We start from the raw sequence: 18,777 nt of genomic DNA, 5'->3' as shown, positions 1-18,777 counted from the left end.
TATGATTACTTATATAAGCTGTTGGAAACTACTGCCACTCGCTGTGCAGTTCATCTAGTTGTAACGGGTGTTCATTGCACTGTACAGGAAAGTACTTATGAAAGTTCCCTTTTGCAAGAGTAAAGACAAAATCTATCGGAAATAATTTTTTCACATTATTATGTCTAATTAGGCTGGCGACCGTTTATTATTTCATTTACGTTAAATCTGTTACTGTAATTTCTTACGAAGATTCAAGTCCTTCTAATTTCTACAACCAGCCCTAGTTATGAAATTCACGTTCGATTCTCTCTGTCTGTTAAGTAACACAAAGTCAAATCTTTCAAAATCCTCTCAGAGGGTAACACCTACTGTGCGTTTAAGTCATATTTAGGCAACTTGTAGCGGTAGTGTTATATTTGGCTTTCTTGTGACAAGTTTGTAAGTTCTGTTATTTGGAAACAGTGTAGCACACGCACGCGCAACGCCACTAATGGTGTTATAGACTCTCTCGTGCCTCGAAACCTGATAGCACTGTGGTAAAAAAAAGAGTTAGCCAAGGGAGGCCCACAGGAAAGAAAACAGAAGTTTGACACAGGTTAATGGAAGTAGTGTCAAACTCATCTCGGGGACCAAGGTCGCTAACGAATGTACTCCACAGATGGGAGCCCGCTAAGGGTGATTGCCAGAGGTGCACTTATTTATTGGTCTTCTAGGTCGCCTGATTTGACTTCATTGGATTTCTATCCGCGGAGTTACTTAGAAGGTAAGGATTGTCAACAAGTTCCAACAGGCATTGAAAGCTTGGTAGACTGCATAAAAAGAGCTTGTGCAGAAATTCCTGCAGATATGCTTCTGTCCTTCGAGACATATGACTTTCTACCCATTTTGATTTTTACGATTACAATTTTTCCGACTACACTGCCATCTGTCGCGAAACGAAAAAAGTAAATGTTTCGGACAAAACTTACTTATTTTTCTCCGTAGAGTCCAAATCTGCAATAAAAAATGGGGGTTCCTTTTTAAGAATTCAATATACCTTTCCCCCTCCCCCTCCCCCCTCCCCCCTCCCCCCTCCCCCCTCCCCCCTCCACCCACCACCCTCCCCCCACCCAACCACCACACACACAGGGTATGTGTGAGGTGTTTTTCTTGTTGTGGGTTGATTTTAAGTTATCCATATACTGAGAGAAGCCAATTCTCTTCTCGTTTTCTGTAACAATAGTTACCTTCTTTTCTCAATTTCACGGTCGCCGCCTTGTTTTCTCTCGATGTTGTGGGCCTACTACTCGGTGCTGCGTATTTGACGGTTGATTTCTTATCCGATTGCAGAGGGGTGAGAGCTATAAGAGAGCTTCTCTATTTAAACAACTCACAACGACATCACGAAACACGGTTTCCGTAATTCTTCTATATTCAAACAAGTTCTCAACTCACACCAAATGATAACTAACAAAGCTTTTTAGACAACATGTTCATACATGATGCTTCAGTGCTTGACCAAAACCAAAAAGCTCTTACTTAAAACAGCATAGCGTGGAGTCTATACAACAACATTCATTATTCTTTATTGTTGGACCATTATCGTCAGACCCCTTTCTTATTTGGAGTTTACAGCAACCCCAAAGCCTGACGGCAAAGTGTAAGTGACTCCTCACCGGCCAGTCCAAATTACATATCCGTCGTCACTTTCTGCGGTGTGTCCGCATTTTTCTTTCTCATATCTGCACATAATTATAACAAACCCGCGCACAGTATACGTTCTTTAAGCTGATACTAATTAAAGCCATGTTTTTTACGCGCACAATCTTCATCTTTCTAGTGAAAGGACAGTGAGACGTGTTGCTATGCTTTATAGCAGCATGTACCAATACATGCTTGAGGAGGGAGAGAGGGGTAGAATTTGGTATCACTAGAAGTCTCCTCCGAGACGAACAAACGTTAATTGTATATTGTTTGGATCCGACCCGAAATTTTCGAGATATTTCAATGTTTTCAGATAAATTGAACATCCTACGTGTGTATTAACCGGTCTAATATTTTAGGGATATTGTTGTGCTTAGCTGTTAGGGCTATGTGTTTAGATATAGGAGAAAAATTTCTAAATTGTTTTAACATGAGTTTAAGCTGTTAAAACACCGTCATCGTATTTGTTTGTTATTTGTTAATCATCATTTTTAATATCACGATGCCCTTCTAACCTTTCCACAGCTTATTTTAATACACCTCATTTGATTTGTCTCTCTTTCTCACTTGTTCTTCCTTTATCTGACTTCTCGAAGAACTCCAGAAATGCAGCAGAATAATAATTGCCCTCAGATGGAACGCAATTTTACCGTTATTTGCCTCGGTACATTTACATTTAACTATTGGTTTGCAGCACCAGTCTCTAAACGTTCACAGCAGTCATTAATGCCGCCGTCGACTATCCATCATGGTACAATTAACGTAGGGGATGGGGCTCTCGCTGTACTATCCGACAGACTTTCCGTACTGATGTATAACTTTAATTCCCGTCAGCGCCATAAAACGTTTAATTAAAAAGTGTGTGGTGAGCAGTTTAGCTGTAGGTATTGACTTTATTTTAATTAGAGTAATGCAGGAGTCCTGCAATGAATCGAGCGAGGTTGAAATCGAGGAAGCTATATAGCGCTGCGAGCGGCCGCTGGCGTCAGACAAATGTAGGGCAACCAGCGAAGGTAATTTAGTGACTACGTATCTAGTTGCATCTGCATCACCGTTTTTGTTTGAAGACGAAGATGGAGTTTATTTAAGTGCACTACATTAACTGTCACCGAATTAAAATTGGTGACAGAGTAAATTTGTTAACATTAGTAACGAAAAATGAAGTGTTGACGTTGTGAACGTTTAACAGTGGCTTAAAAATTTCCTATAAGTTTACTTTGTCTCAATAACATGAAGAAACAGTCATCTGGTGACTGCGTATCATGGTGGTAGTGCACTGGACATATTTTGAGGACCCCGACAATTTGCTGCTTTCTATGAGCCATTTTGGTGACGCCTCACAAAACGCTTTGTAACATCTGTTCCATTAGAAGCAATAGTCGGAAGATGGCTTTCAACTACAGAAACGGATTTTCTAACTATTTATATTGTGATCAAGACAAATAAATTTACAGTGAACTCTTATACATCACGTGTCTACTTTAACTGCTATGCCAGATGTTAAGCCAGGTATACACTTGAGAGCTTTTCACTCTCAGAGAGCCTTTGCGAATAAACAGCACCGACAGTCAGCTCGCCGACAGTGTCCGAGAGCGGGTCAAGAGGCGAGGAATCGAACCCAAGTCTCCAGCTTTCTAGGCCTTTGCACAAATTTACGCTCGCCGCTTCAGCCTATATACACAAAATCATATCTGTATGAGACCAGTAAAGTCTCTGAAGTTGTGTCGTTCCAATTGTAGGGAAAGCCGAGAGATCTCGGAAAGTGCTGAGCAGCCATACTGCCTCCCAGACTTGTGCCGCAATTCATAGTTTGAACACTGCCACGTCTAGGTAATATACTTTGCCGCACTCGTGCACAAATTAAATAAAATTACCCACGAAACTGCATGTTTGGAGCCATAATATGTGGCCGTAAGCATGTTTCTGAGCAAATAAACCACCTGTTTTATCTCCTAAACGTCAGCGCTAGCAATTATTCTATTTCGAAAGTTCTACACTAGAGCAATGCATTACGGAAAAAAACATAAAAACATAGTAGTCTTATTAAGTACGATTAAGAAAATAAAATAAAAAAATGTCAGTGACGAGACCCGACCCTATGATAATTAAAAAACTTTGAGTGACAGACTAGCGTACCAACCATCTTTTTTATCCATTCCTTTTTCTTTTGAGGCTGAGTAATTTTTTATGGCGCAAAATTAAGGAGCCGTGATGCCGTCCACATTTTTGATTTTTTTCTTTCGTTTTGTTTTTATATTACATTATGGGAAACAAAGGACACAGTCAGTTTAAGGCTAGGTGGAGACAAGGTGGGCCCCTTATATGGTTCAAATGGTTCTGAGCACTATGGGACATAGCTGCTGTGGTCATTAGTCCCCTAGAACATAGAACTACTTAAACCTAACTAACCTAAGGACACCACACACACCCATGCCCGAGGCAGGACTCGAACCTGCAATCGTAGTGGTCGAACGGTTCCAAACAGCAGCGCCTAGAACCGCTCGGCCACTCCGGCCGGCCCTTATGTGGTACTTGGCTGGTTGCTCTTTGTTTTACTTTTCATTTACTTTTTTAATTTTTCTTTATTTTTTATGAAAATAAAACTTTGTATACATAAATTCCACAGTTCCGGGACTCAAAAGAAAACCAATTTTTTTATCTGGGAAGAACGCACTGAGAGAAGGCTCCAGAAAAAAAGGAAAAAGGCTGTCCAATACCTTGACGATTAAAGACAAAGAGCAACATATTTGTAAATAAAACACGATAATCTTAAAGTCTCAGTCACTTCCAATGTGCGTTGACCGTATATTGACGAAATAGACGGAGGCCGGGATCGTAGTCACACGCGACTATAAAGTGGTATGTAGTCTCCGAGTAGCCATACGATCGAATTAATCTTCGTCTGAAAGAAAACGGAAAAGTCCGGACGCAGTTCAACCGAGAAAGCAGCTCCAGTTGATCGGGTAAGAAAAGTCAGATGTAGGCAAATCCCGTGCTATTGTTCTCGTCCGCAAGAGAGAAGTGTGTGTGGTAATGATATGTCCCAAAGACCAGTCGGACTACGACCAATACGATGAAGGCATTCGTTAGTCGAAAGCCCTGCCACGATGAGGCGACTTCCATCGGGAGGATAGGAAGATTAACGTGAAAACACATTTTTTTGCAGGAAACCAATAGTGCAGCCATTTCAACTGGGGAGAGGGATGGCGGTGTTCCCCAACGAGAAAGAAAAGATCTAGTGATAAAGTGCGTCTTTGACAAAATGTCGGCTCCCAGAGTACTTATTACAATATAAAATTAACTTATGTGCCCCAATTTAGAAGTTATCCAGCCAACATCAGCAGGAGGAGTCAGAGTGGCAATTCAAATGCACTAAAATAGGCTAGATGTAATGCAATGAACAGTTCGAGTACATGTTAAAACGTTACGCCGCACAAACAATACAGAAGCTTTTACTTTAATATTGGGAAGCCCCAACCCTCCAAAGGGACGGGGCCTCGCTACCACTTCATATCGGCGTCGACAAATATGACTTTGACAAAGAAATGACCCGATAACGGAATCAATCTGCGAGCCATCATCGCGGGAGCGTGAATATTTGTGAAAAACACTGAATTTACCTGAATATGTAGGATTCTAAGACCCGTACTTTGTGAAGAAAACTAAGGAAACAGCGTTCTTGATCAAGAATGGCCCCTTGAATTGGATCCGTAGCCAATTGAGTGCAACTGGGTAGAGATCTATGGTAATCCCCAATGATTTGTGGCGAGTAACTACCATTGCCCGTGGGACGACAACCAGATGAAAATCCTGCAACGTCAACAGGTTATATTGCTGTTCATTAATGCGGTCCTCTGCCAGTGAATAAAACGAATATAGTATGTATATGGACAAGGATATGTCATAGATATGATGTACCAATACCATAACTTCATACGCGTACGTTCGTACCGAGAAGGTATCTCCCAGTATCTTCCAGCCACATAACTGATCAGCAACACAGAGATGCAGATGTTCTAGGGGCAAGACAAAAAGCGAAATGTAGAGGGGACTCCTTGCTGTAAGCCCTGTCGGATGGTGATCTGAGGCATAAGTTGTCCATTCACTACGACTTCTTTTATTTGTTTCGTAAGGCATCAAGAATACATAACTTAGATTGAGCCGCAATGAAGTCAATGGTATTACAAGATACGTAAGGTACAGATAAAATAGGTTGCAATCATTCCTGATTAGGAGAGTCTTACACTACGTCCATAAAACAGTGTTATTCATGTGGATAGAATAACTTTAAAATACACGTGGGTGAATTACGCATGAGAGAAGAAGGTAGTTTTCATAAATAGTTTAAAGTTCTAATAGATAGGAAAGTTTCTTTAAATGTCTGTAAGCATTTTGTTATAGGTGGATACCTGAAGGTTCCATCTAGGAGATTGCATCTAGCATATTTCCGTAGAGGACATTCTGTGACTACGTGGTGTATTGTTTGTCGCTGATTTCTACTGTCACACTTGGCACTTTCAGCTATTACCCACTTTTGCTTCAAGTCTTGACATCTTCAGTGCTTCAATGAGACCTTCAGAGTCAGGACTGGATGCGAACGAATCATCCCGCCTATGCTGTTTCTGGCTGGAATCATCCAGAATTGAACTTTTTGCCAAACCTCCAGAAGGTTTTCCTAAAGTTAAAACATTGCCTTTGAGTGGTTTCACAGTCCTGGTGTAGTGGCAGAGAGGTATTTCTGAAACACGTCTCCTATTCCCTTTTCGACGCAGCTTGACGCAGTATCTTCGGTGGTTCGATATTAGACAGAACAGGCAGACAATCTGTGGGTATGGATTTTTTTGTGGCAGATTTACTTCTCATGGCCACATTCAGCTGTGTATCAACCATGTCTGTAAGACCACTATTCAACCATAAGGGGCAGCGGTATTCACTTACAAAACTCAAATGTTTTCAGAACTGACGAATTAGCTTTTCAACTTGTTTCAAAGAGTCTGCGTAATAAGTTGTTTATGATTCACATTTTTGAGACTGTTTCAGTTAAATGTGTGCTATATGTTAGGGAGCAGTCCAGGGTCACGCCAAGATATTTTGGGAACGGGTTATATGACAGAAACTGAATTCTGAATGCAATTTGCATCTTATAGCCAGAATGCCTGTTACTCAGATTCAGTTTTATTTTCATATGCTTTGAGGCGCCATGTATTAAAAAAACTCATCTATAATTGGAAAATCATGAGTAAAAGTCCTTTCTTAAGTTGTAAAACCATTGGACTGCGTCTCCGAGATGCAGTCATCAGCATAGATAAATGTTCTTGCTTTCGTTCTTTGATAAGTCGGTAACACATAAATGGAAAAGTTGTGGGGCCAGTGGGGCCTACGTGGTAGTCTCACATAAATTGATCATCTTGCTTATTTGACCATTTAGATGAAGTAGCAATTTCCTGTTAGTCAGCATATTATTGAGTAGTCGTGCAAATTCCTTTACGTGGAATTGCACTTAAGAGCTTTAGAAACATGCCTTTCCGCCGCACTGTATCGTATGTTGATGTTAAATCAATAAACACAGCCCCGTTTTCTTCTTATCCTGGAAGTGCTTCTCTGTGTAAATTGACGATGCTGGTACTTCATGGATGCACATGCGGTCTAGTCTAAGGGCAGGCTGTTCTAAAGGATTGTGTTTCAAGACAGTTTTGGCTATCCTATTGTAGAGTACTCTCTGCAACAGTTTATGACAGACAGAAATGCAACAGATCTACAATCTTCGGAACTGTTACCAGATATCGACGGTTTCAGGATGACAACTATCATCGTTCTCTTAAAAGGATTTCGCAGTCTGCTTTTTACGAGGATGTCGGTAAACAGTGAAGCTAGACACTGCACTGCACCTTGACCAGCATGTTTAGGGAACTCAGAGTGTATGCCACCAGGGTACGATAATAGATTGCCCAACCAGTGGTGTACCCTGGGCAACGTAACTAAGTTACGACTAAGTAGTCTACAGATGCAGGATGCTGGCACCCTGACGATACATAACTACCTCCGGATATCCCTGATGTTACAGGATACGTAGCAATGGATACCAGTAAGAAGATTGGATAATACCTGACACGCAGTTTGATTGAGGTCGGTCGCCTCGAACATCTGCATCAAGAAACTGTGACAGACCTCGTCGAACGCCTTATTGAAATCAGTAAAGAGTGAGGCTCCAGAAATAGAAGTCACTGCAGCCACAGAGACGATGTTCCGGCATTCGACTACAGAAATCAGGAAATTTATCCGCCCGGGAGGCAGTATTTTAATCGAAACTAAGTAATAAGGTCGGGCGAAATTTATCAAAGTCTGGCCGTCTAGTTGTCTTCGAAATTGATTTGATCGATCTTGAAATGATCAGGAATCAACCCTTCCTTCCCCAGTATCTCCTCTTTTACCATTAACATATCACCTACCAGAGGCCGAAACTGAAATAAAATTCCTTTCGAATTTTTGCGGTAGTGAACCAACAAGTAGGCGCTACATATCATCTAGTGTAAAGTCATTTTCGCTGCACTTACCACGCAATCCAGGAGAGGAGCAAAGGCGTCGGGGACAATCGTATCAGTAGCACGGACCTCATAAACGTCGGTAAAATAATTATAAATCGCTATGGAAATGTCAGGTTGGTACTTCAATACTTGACGATCGGTTTGAGTGAGGGACGCGATACATTCTCTTTTTCGACGCTCCCGCAACCGCACAAGATGATGTAAGGAGGTCAATTCACACTGTAGGAATAAGAGGGATTTTGATCGCATCTTGAATCCTTCCATTTGTTGCCTATTTAAGTGCAGAAACTTCGCCTTAACACGGCTGACGTCCATAATCCGTAAGGGAGCTTGTCTGACATCTTCATAAAGCTGGAATAATAAAATTCCTGAGTCAGACGGAGATCTCTCGACCTCTCAGCGCCTTAATGTATTAACGCTTTCCCGATCAGAGGTTTGGCATGTCCTCACCACTATTCCATAAGAGAAGGATAACCTACAGCGATCGCAAGCTGTGGGACCAAACCTCTCTAACGGTAATATCGAGGGAGGAGTCATTTAAGAGGTGTTTAACGTCCAGTGGAGGCGATACAGATTTGCTGGCACATGTTTTAAGGTTGTAGCTACGGTACAGGGACCAGTGAAACAAGTGGGTATCACGTCTGTCGCTAATAGTTGCCCACATAACGAATCAGAAAGATAAAAACGATCAAGTCTGCTGCTGCATGTAGCTGTAAAACGCGTCTGCATAACGAGTGTGCTGTAGTGACAGATCCATGCATAGCATATTCGCGAAGAACGCGTAAAACCGTTCCTTATTGAAATTAAAAATGGAGTCCTGGTCCACAGGACGAAAAACATAATTAAAATCTCAACTTAACGGAAGTTTCTGCTGAGTCTTATGAAATAAATGAACTATATCCTCTTCTTAAGAAAAGTGCTCGATCTGTGGAATGGCCAGATCCCGAAGGAGCATACAGAGGAATTAAAATAAGGTCACACAAAGCGCATCCTATCTCTCAGCCGTTATCAATATTTCTAAGAATTTGGAAATCAGTCAGCAGTATTCCCTTTCTGTAAAATAACGCAGCGCCAGTAGATAATTCAGGAGCCACATTAAAAAAACTATCAAAGCCGAGAAGAGAAAAAATGATGAAATAACACTTCTTGCGAAAATATCATGTGTACACCTGAATCTTAAATAAACTGTCGCAGCACCGCAAGTCGAAAATCTGAACTAATTCTGCTCACATTCAAGGTAAGAAACGTAGAGGCCTACATCCCTTAATTGGAAAAACAATTCAGTTGAATACTTGCAAGTGTCGTTTAAAGTCGTGTATCACAGTCTGCCTGTATGTTCCCAAACAGAAGCAGGAGGGTCTTGAGGAAACTGTCATTAACTTCGGGCGGAAGGTTAAACACACTGACATTCGTATATTCCACATTCGAGTTCACCAGAATAACCATTCTATTAGATGAGCGAAAGGTACTTGTCTGTGCCCCAGAAGGGGCCTGTCAACCTGAAGCGGGTCTAGAAACTTAACACATATGATTCAGAATAGAAGTAGGCCGTGTGAGCCTGTTCTGAAATTAACTTGATCGTCTCTACAAGTCAATCATGAATTTCTAAAGAAATTGTCAACACATGCCGCGTGGACCTGTCAGAACAAAATTCATATGACAAGGTAATTACAGATTATTTTATTATATAGGGTGATGAAGAGCGGATTTTCAGGAATGTACGAGTGGTTCCTTAAGTCAAGGCAAACCATTTAAATGAATATACGTGTGCAGATGCTTGATTTATCAGGTATGTGCCAATTTGTTTTTTGAACATTATGGATACAGTATAAAGATGAAACCTGAGTAATGTTATTTCATCGTAATTGTTACTTTACCAATTATTAAAGAGAATAAACTTTGTTAATGATAGAAATTTTAGTGTCGCGAGCTACCTGTCTTTAACACTAATTGATTTACGCACAACAGTATCCAGATTGATAATTTTGGGTCCAATTGTAAATAGTACCCATTCTAGAAAAATTTTGATATTGTTGTGGATATTGGAAAAGCTCTACATTCCACCGACTAATCCGCTAATCTGCTCTCTTACCCAACATGAAGACGGTCGGTAAGGTTTTTTCTTTACTATTTAAAGTATTAAAAACGCAGCTGCAGCCCGACTCTCTTCTATCGCAACGTCTCCCTTTGCGCACAGAACTTCGACATAAAAATCTCGCGGAGAGCGATTCTCAGTTCTCGCAGAAGTGTCTGCTCTGTGCAACGCTTTCGGCGCTTGCTTTCGCACGACTCTCAGACACTTACAGAAAGTACTCGCAAGGAACTATCAGACGCTAACTATGAACGATAATTTGCCCCCTAGCGTAAACAACTGTTTGCACTATCTGAGACTACCAAATCGTCAGAGCAAAAAACAACATGTATCCAAACTCTCAATTAAGCAATAAAGTTTTCATTGATGTCAATGCTGGTCCTTCATAAAGGCTGACAAAATGGACACTGAAGTTGTAGGATTACAACGTCATCTAAAACTAAAAACGGCTTAAGCTTTGTTCGGTATTATATCCCAGTACTTATTTCATAACAAACATTTGAGAGGGCTTAACAGCGCAGTATATATATTTTTTTCTCCTTTTACATTACTGCAAAGTGAGAATTTTATACGTGTTATACATGTCTTTCTTGGCTTATGTGTTTGGTCTGTATTAAAATATATAACTGTCCATCATTTGTACTATGTTGTACTGTGTATATATTCCTAACTCGTTTTTTTATTGTGCAATATTTTAATTTCATATGAACCTTTGTGGTAACTATATGAAGTACAATGAGTATTTTTGTGACGGCTCCCAAACCCAATGTCCTCCGCGGCAGCCATCACAAATTGAATAAAGCGTGGGTAGTGACCAGGAAGTAGCTACAGGGTGTTTCAAAATTGACCGGTATATTTGAAACGGCAATAAAAACTAAACGAGCAGCGATAGAAATACACCGTTTGTTGCAAATTGCTTGGGACAACAGTACATTTTCAGGCGGACAAACTTTCGAAATTACAGTAGTGACAATTTTCAACAACAGATGGCGCTGCAAGTGATGTGAAAGATATAGATGACAACGCAGTCTGTGGCTGCGCCATTCTGTACGTCGTCTTTCTGCTCTAAGCGTTTGCTGTTCACAACGTGCAAGTGTGCTGTGGACAACATGGTTTATTCCTTAGAACAGAAGATTGTTCTGGTGTTGGAATTCCACCGCCTAGAACACAGTGTTGTTGCAACAAGACGAAGTTTTCAACGGAGGTTTAATGTAACCAAAGGACCGAAAAGCGATACAATAAAGGATCTGTTTGAAAAATTTCAACGGACTGGGAACGTGACGGATGAACGTGCTGGAAAGGTAGGGCGACCGCGGACGGCAACCACAGAGGGCAACGCGCAGCTAGTGCAGCAGGTGATCCAACAGCGGCCTCGGGTTTCCGTTCGCCGTGTTGCAGCTGCGGTCCAAATGACGCCAACGTCCACGTATCGTCTCATACGCCAGAGTTTACACCTCTATCCATACAAAATTCAAACGCGGCAACCCCTCAGCGCCGCTACCATTGCTGCACGAGAGACATTCGCTAACGATATAGTGCACAGGATTGATGACGGCGATATGCATGTGGGCAGCATTTGGTTTACTGACGAAGCTTATTTTTACCTGGACGGCTTCGTCAATAAACAGAACTGGCGCATATGGGGAACCGAAAAGCCCCATGTTGCAGTCCCATCGTCCCTGCATCCTCAAAAAGTACTGGTCTGGGCCGCCATTTCTTCCAAAGGAATCATTGGCCCATTTTTCAGATCCGAAACGATTACTGCATCACGCTATCTGGACATTCTTCATGAATTTGTGGCGGTACAAACTGCCTTAGACGACACTGCGAACACCTCGTGGTTTATGCAAGATGGTGCCCGGCTACATCGCACGGCCGTCGTCTTTAATTTCCTGAATGAATATTTCGATGATCGTGTGATTGCTTTGGGCTAACCGAAACATACAGGAGGCGGCGTGGATTGGCCTCCCTATTCGCCAGACATGAACCCCTGTGACTTCTTTCTGTGGGGACACTTGAAAGACCAGGTGTACCGCCAGAATCCAGAAACAATTGAACAGCCGAAGCAGTACATCTCATCTGCATGTGAAGCCATTCCGCCAGACACGTTGTCAAAGGTTTCGGGTAATTTCATTCAGAGACTACGCCATATTATTGCTACGCATGGTGGATATGTGGAAAATATCGTACTATAGAGTTTCCCAGACCGCAGCGCCATCTGTTGTTGACAATTGTAACTACTATAATTTCGTAAGTTTGTCCCAAGCATATTGCAACAAACGGTGTATTTCTATCGCTGCTCGTTTAGTTTGTATTGCCGTTTCAAATATACCGGTCATTTTTGAAACACCCTGTATGTCTGTTGTCCGAAAAATAATTAATGACAAGAATTGCGCCAGCTAGAATGAAGAGATATCGTTATTTCTGACGAAACGTGCACCAGCAATACAAGTCCAAGTAATATCCAAGAGTAATCCGTGTACTGAGCCTAGTCGAATACAATAGCAAATATCACACTGCAATGGCTCCGCTATAAACTCCACGAAAGGCCAGAAATACACAATCGACAATAGACTGTCCGTCTCGGGGCCAGCGCTCCTCCCTAAATGCAAAAGGCAGAGGGCGCTGCGGACCCGAGCTCAGCCATGGCGCGACCTCTTCCGTCTGCGGCAAGGCCCTGAGACGCGACAGGAACTGTGGCCAGCGATGTCACGGTCAGGGCGCGCGTGCGCGAGTTGGTTGGTTGGTTGGGTCAGTGAGGGAAAGTGATAAAGCGATAGTCGGAGGCTCGAGCAAAGTATGAGAGTCTTAAGTAATTTTATTTCAGACCAAAACACTTTGATTAAAGTTTCATTTTGTTAACACGGTCATACTTTTGGTGTTGTTCAGCTTTTTCTTTAAAGACACTACATACTAACGTACTGTAACTGAGACACATCGTTTCCGAGTTGCCATTCGCTGCTTTTATTTGCCATTATATGTGTCTTTTGTAAGACGTCACAGAATTTTAGATGTTTTCATGTTGTACCCCGCGATATACATGCGAGCTATGGCGCCCAACCCCTCAAGGTCATTTTACATTGGTACAAGGTCTACATAACGCGGAAATTTTAAATCTAATTCCTTTGCTATGGTAGGAACTCAGGTTTACGTTCTCGAACTCGTCGTACTGCAACACTCCCAAAGTCGCAAGTGAGCTTACTTACCTTTCCAATGTTTAGACAATATTAATATTTGTTTGGCATATTTTTGAAATGTGTTCATGGCATTTACGTAATTTATGTATTTTTACATGGTATATGTTGTGTCGGCTGCTGTAGGAGTCAGCACCGACACAAACAAGGAAGGAGAGAAATTGCGATGGCCGCTGGCAGCAGTCCTAAATCTGTACATATCACATGCTGATTAATAAACACTTTATTTCTAAAAAGGTGAGAATCGTAACAGAACTTTCTTCCTGTGCTTCCTTCAAATAAGTACTTTACTACTACTCTCAGGACGCATGCTATGTAACGTCTTCCTACCACTCAGTACTGATGTTCTCGAAGTTTGCGACCGAACTGGGGCCGACTTCTTTCCATTGCGCCCGGGTCAGCGCCTTCTTAATACCGTTTCGCGGTGCTGCGCTGGTCGATGTGCAGTCGATGCCTTCAGACTACAGAGTATATCCAATTTAAAAGGAGACCTTCGCTGTAGCAGCGTTTTATGTAATCCCAGTGGGTGAATGTATTTTCCGAGGGACGGCGTCTTAGAATTCTCATCTGCACAAGAGCAGTTTCGTCTTTTCTGGAGAGGTATTTCCGCAGCTCGTTGTATGGTGGATTACCGTCGATCATTACAAAGGGCAGTTATCCAGTTTCTTCGCACAAAAGTAGAGCGTGCTTCACAAATGTATTGCGGGATGGTTCAAATGGGCCGGCCGAGGTGGCTGAGCGGTTCTAGGCGCTGCAGTCTGGAACCGCGCGACCGCTGCGGTCGCAGGTTCGAATCCTGCCTCGGGCATGGATGTGTGTGATGTCCTTAGGCTAGTTAGGTTTAAGTAGTTCTAAGTTCTAGGGGACTGAAGACCTTAGAAGGTAAGTCCCATAGTGCTCAGAGCCATGGTTCAAATGGCTCTGAGCACTATGGGACTTAACTGCTGAGGTCATCAGTCCCCTAGAACTTAGAACTACTTAAATCTAACTAACATAAGTACATCACACACATCCATGCCCGAGCTAGGATTCGAACCTGCGACCGTAGCTGTCGTGCGGTTGCAGACTGTAGCGCCTAGAACCGCTCGGCCACACGGGCCGGCTTATTGCGGGATGAAAGAGTTGTACAGAGAGCAGTGTCTCTTACGCTGCACACTATTCTGGTGTGTCGGCGTAATGAGGCGGAAATTGTAAACATCAAGGACATGCCATGAATTGGGGCGGATGCACTTTGTCACCTGTCACCACCAGTGCCACGATTCCAGCAATGGAGGAGGTCATATGGACGAGTCGTCGAATCACCACGCGTGATACCGCTCTTCAGCTGTCAGTAAGGAAAGGAAGTTATGGGAAAGTTTGTGCTCAGTGGGCGCCGAAACATCTTTCAAGGAAACGGAAGGCGTTGAGAAAAACTGTCTGGCTATTCCGTCTGTTAAGACTCGTGGAGCAAGGAACGGAGTTCATTGCTTCGACCCTGCCTCCAAACTGATGAGCACGGAATGGCGCCATCCCCACTCCCCTCGTTCTAAACAAGCACACTACCCCCCGATGGCCGGTAAAGTGATGATCAGTTTCTTTGTAGACGACGAAAGACTTCTGCTGGGCTACTGGCTTCCGCGGAGTGCCACAGTGAACACTGAGCAATGTTACAAGAGGTTGCTGAGGCTCAAACTGGTCGTCTAGAACAGGTGCAGGAGCAAAGCTCCCCAATAGGATAGTTCTTCTCCAGAACAAAGCCAGGCCACATGTGGCCAACAAGACCCTAGAGCTCCTGTGGCCCTGATATCTCTTCCGTACAGCCCCGATGTCTCCGCATGTGGCTCGCATATCTTTGGCTCCTTAAAACAAGGAAGTGCAGGAGGGTGTGGGAAACGGAGTCCGTCATCAGTCCAGGAGTTTCTTTCCTAAGACCATCCACAGACCTCCTGCACGCTGGGGTCGGTACATCGACGTCCATGGTGACTCTGCATTGTTGTACTGTCACACAAAAACTAATATTAGAATATTGTCGGGCGCTGATAACCTCGCTGTTGTGCGCCCTAAAACACTAATCATCATCATAGAATATTGTTACTAAAGATTTCCTTACATACAACTGTAGCCTCCTTTTCATTTGGGCAAACCTAATAACTTTGTTCAATATTTACGGACCTGATTTTTGCAGCGACTTTGGTATCGAAACAGGTTTCTCCAGATCTTGCGTGATCCGTTTGTTACGGCTCTTACTATGCTATTCAGGCCCATTGACGGTAAGAATTTAGTAATTTATTTAGCGTACAGTTTCGTAGTGGCAGAATCTTACTGGGGATACTGTTTGCCATATAAGCTAAAAATAACCCCGTAATAACGTAAGGACGCGCGGTTATAGGCGCCATGTCACGGATTGTGCGGCCTCTCCCTCCCGGCGTTCGAGTCCTCCCTCGGGTATGGATGTGTAAGTTGTTCTTATCATGAGTTAAAGTTAGTTTAAGTAATGTCTAAGTCTAGTGACCGATGACCTCAGCAGTTTCGTCCCTCAGGAATTCACACACACACACACACACACACACACACACACACACACACACACACACAATCACGCACAATACATAAGTCTCTTGGATGACAAGACCTGAAATTTAATCTCATCACAGCCACTTACTCGTCCTAACCCATATAACTGAATTACATCCGCGATATCTGTTATCAACTCCGGCTCCAGCCCCTCTGTTCCGTCGAATTAGAAATAAATTCTTGGACAGGGTCTCATAATCGATTTACAGAAACAGCTGTGGCTGGATGTTAGTGTGCACTATCTTACGTAATACACTGCTTATAATGCTATACCAACTACCTATATTCCAGATATCCTTCCTTCTGGAAGACGTAATGTTGTAATGTTCAAGCATTATCAGTCACGTGATCTCGATAGTGTAAAAGTATTTAAGTCAAAACGACCGCCACAGGTAACTAAACTGTAACATGGTCCATAAGCTGACAACTGCTAAGCAAAATAGTAACAAAGAACCGAACAGAACGTCGTAATATGTCGGTGTGCTATTCAGACACATAGTCATTCAAGAAAGAGATAGAGATGCGATGTTGCCTGTCGTGCGGTTGTGTAAGACACAGACAAGAGAGATGTTAAAGATTTTACAGCGATATACATGTCCCGAGTTTTGAGGTGGAAGGAGTAGTACGCACGTGAGACATGCAGAGTGCGATACAACATAGTGTATACTATTTGATCAACAGTATCCATACAGTTATATGTAAAGCAAAAAAGAGCAGTAGGTGTCACGAGAGGCAGAGCCGCCAGTATAAACAGAGGCAGGGAGTACTGTGTTGTCAGCAGAGAGGCTGTAACACAGAATGAGGCCGTCAGGCGAGCTCAATGATTTCCAACATGGACGTGGTATAAGGTGTCGGCTGAATAGTAAACCTATCAGGGACATTTATACCCTTCTAAAGCTGCCCGAGCCGACTGCTGAAGACGTGACTGGGAAGTTTATACGCAAAGGAGCAAAGACCAGGCGCACACCATACTGACGGGCAGAGACCGTCTGACATTGCGGAGGGTGATTGTAAAAAATCGCATTAAATCAGCAGAAGGTATCACTCACGAGTTCCAAAGTGCTACCAGAAATCTATCTTGCAGAATGACCGCGCTTAGGGAGCTAAAATGATGGGTTACACTGGCCGAGTAGATCCTCACAGTATTGAGCGATGCTTGACGTGGTGTCAAGACCGATGCCACTGGACAGTGGGTGACAGGAATCGATTAGTGAACCGTGATATGCACTGTGGCAAACCGATGGAAGGGTTTGGGTCTGGTGAATGCCTGGAGAGCATTACATGCCATCATGTCTAGCGCCAACACTGAAATACAGTGGGGAAGGTATTTGAGTATGGTATTGTTTCCTGCCGCAAGGGTATGGTTTCCTTATAGCACTTAAGAAAACGCTTATTGCAGACGGATATTAAGACATTGTATACTGAGTACAATGAGGGACAGTTCGGACACGATGACTTTAACAGCATTACAATTCTCCCTGTCATAAAACGGCACCTGTCAAGCATTGGTTTATGGACAGCAACATCCTTGAAAAGGACTGGACTGTCCAAATTCGACATCACTATGGACTCCAGAATTGAGAAAAATAGCTCGAATTCTTCCACAGACATTCAGATACCTCATTGAAAGCGTCCCCAGCGGATTTGACACGGCCCACCACGAACTCCTCTCTTGTGCAAACCATTTCATCTCACAGTAGCACTTGCAACATACATCTTCAATTATTTGCTGGATGTATTCCAATCTCTGTCCTCCTCTACAGCTTTTACGCTTTACAGCTGACAGTAGAACAACGTGATACTTGCTTTTTGCAATGTAAAGAAGACTCAGCTTTACTTGAAAAACGGTAACTGGCACCTTACACTATTTAGAAGAATATCCATCAGATGCATATGCGGTTGAAGAGAGTTGTGTTTCTTGTAGGAAGTAGTTGGGTCCAAATACTTCAAATATGAAAGGTGATACGCTACTTTTTCTGAACCCATCAACTTATAATGTTGCTCACTTACTTGATAGATAGTTAGGGGTCGGAAGCTTTCATTGTCCTTTGAATAATAATCTTGTAATGGCTTCATGAAAGCGATGTCCAACGGTTGGAGTCGATGTGTTGTATGCGGAGGAAGAGACACTGTTATCACACGTTGTGTAGCAAGATACTCCGGGTGTAAAAATGGTGACCATCGAATACCAAGATGACTGGGTCCTCGACTGATGCCGAACGCCCTCGTTGAAATGCCGCAGCCATTCTGTGAATATTGGAAGTTGAATCCAACTGGACGGACGGCAAACTGCGATTGTGCCCGGTGTAGCACCTTCCAACAACTGACCTTCTATATTCTTTCTCGGAAACACTGTTACAGATGGGACAAAGTTTCCGCCAGCAACCATGAACGTTACCTGGGTAATCAGTTTACCTCTCTCTGAATAAGACAACTTGGCGACCTGATTTTTCCTTTTAATTGTGATTACTTTTGTGCGTGACACCTGGACCACAGTCAGCCCTTTCTAGTCCACATTATACACTTTTAAAGGATCGAACTTCACTTTTTCAAGCTCCGGTTTCCGAAGATTGGAAACTAAATCAACGTTTTGTTCTGTGAAACCTTTCGCCCTTGCTAAGGAGACAAACTGCGGCGTTCAGTAAGCCAATTCTTGATGTTTCTCATGACGTTCTGGATCAGGTTTTGCTGCGAAGGCCCTTTTCAGGTTGAAAAGAATGATCGAGGT

The sequence above is a fragment of the Schistocerca serialis genome, chromosome 1, assembly GCF_023864345.2.
Source record: "Schistocerca serialis cubense isolate TAMUIC-IGC-003099 chromosome 1, iqSchSeri2.2, whole genome shotgun sequence".
NCBI classification, from domain to species: Eukaryota; Metazoa; Arthropoda; class Insecta; order Orthoptera; family Acrididae; genus Schistocerca; species Schistocerca serialis.
This window is presented reverse-complemented; position numbering follows the sequence as displayed.